We start from the raw sequence: 3258 nt of genomic DNA on the forward strand, positions 1-3258 counted from the left end.
GAAAATTTCCATTGCCTAAGGCCCTTGGGGGAAAATGCATGAGCACCATCTCCACCTTTTGTGTGCTGATTTGGGATTTTCCTATGGATTAACTGAGTACAGTAGTATTATTTTTTGGTTGCTGTCATTGGTGACTGAAATGTTAAGCTAATAGCAGGGTGCCATGGGGGTGAAGAAAAAAAAGAAAAGGAGCCCCTGCCTGAGCCAGAGGAAGCAGGAGACTCCTTCTGCCAGGAGGAGCAACAGGGACATCACTGCCATCAGTACCTTAGTCAGGGACTACACCTATTCCCAGGAAAAAGCTGTTGTGTTTACTCAGCCTGGAACGGAGCCAAAACACCTCCTGGCTTCTCTTCACTCCCCGCCACAGATCCAGCAGTGCCAACCTGCTGGTGTCCCAGGGGCCAGACCCAGTGCTGGGGCTGGCAAACAGTTCTCTCTGGCCTGCCATGGTCAGGATGGAGCAGTCTGACACTGAGCAGCAGTGGAGAGGGGTGATATGTAGCTGTTGGGTATATTGGCATGTCAGAGGTACACCCCCCAGCATTTACAGCAGGTAGGAACTGGTGGGAAGGTAGGTATATCCCAGTATTTCTAAAAGCTCCTATCAGTGTTTCAGATTTTCTCATTTCAACCACTTCACTGCAGTGCTAAGATAGAAATTACTTTTACCATAAAACTCCTTCTGCCAGTGGAAGACTGGGGAGGGAGGAGCTCGACCTCTCAGAAAGCAATGCCATGCAAAGGCATTTGTAAGTGCTAGAGACACATTATTTTCAGAAATGGGATTTATGCCATGTCCTTGGAACCGAAGAATCTGTTGGATGTGCAATGTGGGCTCCCCGTGGTGCGGGCTACAAATCTCATGGTTTAGGAATGTTGCTGAAGCTAACAGGATAGCGAAGTTGAACAGGGCATGACTGGACTACCACCAAGGATGGAAGTGGCAGCACTAAAATACTAGAGGATGATCCTTTTAATTTCAATTGATGGGAAGAAAATGCAAATGCTGCCCAGGCTTCTGTAATGCCTGGTCTATGCGCAGTGATGAGTAAATATTTAACTGCAGAAAGAACATTCCCTTCCAGAGATTGAAGGAACCAAGTTAATCAGTTCCAGACTATATTCAAGTCATGGGTGTCAAGAGGACAACACAAGTTCAAAACCTTGAGGATGTTCAAAGTCTGCTACTACACCTGGGCAGTTGCCATGTCTTCCCTGGGATGCTAAAAACGAGGATCTTTTCATCTGCTGAGAAAGCAGGATAGTTAACTGACTCAAAGACATGCTTCACAGAGAGGGGGAAGGGTTGGAGATGTGGCAAACAGAGTTTGAAAATCTTCCTGTTGCATCCAGATGGTGCTTCAGAAACTCAGGAGATGAGGCTGCTGCAGCAACTAGGCTGGGCAAGTCCTCAGGCAGGTCTGGAGATGTTCCCTGCCCTGGCAGACCACTGGGCGTTCACTGGCAGGGCTGATGACAGAATTCACCACTGATAGTAGCTCCCAGGCTTTAGAAAGTGCTCAATTTCTGTCAGACCCTCCTCTTACACAACAACATATTTCCAGTTGTTCTTTTACCCCAGTACAGTTAATTTGCCCTCAGTGTGGTTAATTTGCCTTCATCTGTCTCTCCCTTACAAAGCCAGTCTGTTCTCTTCAGAGATTACGGAGTGATGTTGTTAGTACTCATGTCTATAATAAAGCAAGTTCCTCCAGGCATGATATAGTTCATATTTTCATATAATGTCTGTAGGGCTTGCACTGCACTCCCTGAGCATTGGAAAGAGACTCAGGTATCGGCATAGTTTCTACCACGAGTAGGAGTGGCTGACCAGCTGATGAGCTGGGGTCTTGGCTGCTTGTGGCTGCTCATTCATCTCTGACTTTTCCTGGTGCCTTGGAGTAGAGATGTCTCTCTGTGGAGAAAAAAAACACTCCAAGAATACATGTCTCTTTAGATCCAACTTCCTCTGATATCTCCCCAACAAAACCCCCAGAGGTTCAAGACAAATATTTCTAGTCTCCTGCACTATACACTATTCTCTCCCCTACAGCCCATTTTGTTTGAAAGGACCTCATTTAGAGCTCAGAGGAGAAAGGAGGGAAGTGATTCAGTGTCCGAGTCCATTTGGATGACTGAACATCTCTTAAGTTCTTCAGCCAAAGCACTCATCATTTACTATCTAGGGTGTTTTTTTGTTAAGAGTCAAAAGAGTCAAATATTTTACCATGCAACTGAAACTTTTGCCTGTTATTCAAAGCGCAACTCCTCCTAGAGAAATCACAAATCAGAATAATGGTAAACTGAGTTCTGGCTACAAAATAAAAAAGCAAAAGTCTGTGTTGCTATTTCTCACTTTGGATTTAAATCCTCTGGACTGAACAGCCCTTACCAGGCACTGTGTAAAGTCTTCTCCTAAAATAAGATGACAGGGGTCAGGGGCCCAAGCTAAGCTGATTAGCACAACTAAAGCTGTATCACATTGCTACAGTAGGGTCATATGATTGATCACTGGGATAAATATTTAGGAAGCTTCCCAAGGGAAGTGGAATAGATGGGACTGACCATAGAAGCCAGGGAAAATGGGCAGCTGGGATGTGGCTAACACAGGGTCTGATACCATTCACTTGTCATAATACAGATCAAAAAAGCAGGAGTTGTTTTGCAATGGAATTTGCATCTCCCATCAGCTTACCCTCTGAGTATGTGTTCTGCTCCACAGCATTCTGGATCACCTTCACTGAAAGGCAGCATTTTTAGCAGGCAGACCATGTCACTCTGCAACCACATGCCACCATTCTGCCAGGCTTTGCTGGCACAGGTCAGTCCTGCTCCTGTCTCCCAGCAGCTAGGAACAACACAGTGCCCACTGCAGAAGGGCAGCATGCTCATCAGTGAATCAAATGGGCTTTCCATGGGCTTTGACTTTCCCAGAGGCAGCGTGGAATCCTCCCTTGAAGGGGCTCTGAGCAGCCAACAAACCGTGACAGTATGTGAGTGGTGTGTGTGGGAGTAGTACTCAGCTTGACTCAGACCCTGAGTTCTCCTCTATGGGCAAGTTGCACCCCTCGTTCTGCTGGGGCTCTGTTAGCAGGGTGCTGACTGGCCTCAGGAGCTTTGTCCCCGTTCAGCAGGGACAGAGAGTCCTCTGGACCTCCTCTTCCCACCACAAATGATGGACGATATCGTGGGCTGGATTCCAGCCTTCATAAGCAAGGCCAGAGTCTGGCTCAGCCACCAACCCACTCACCCTGA

This window comes from Lepidothrix coronata, unplaced genomic scaffold, assembly GCF_001604755.1.
Source record: "Lepidothrix coronata isolate B3197 unplaced genomic scaffold, Lepidothrix_coronata-1.0 Scaffold46, whole genome shotgun sequence".
Classification (NCBI taxonomy): domain Eukaryota; kingdom Metazoa; phylum Chordata; class Aves; order Passeriformes; family Pipridae; genus Lepidothrix; species Lepidothrix coronata.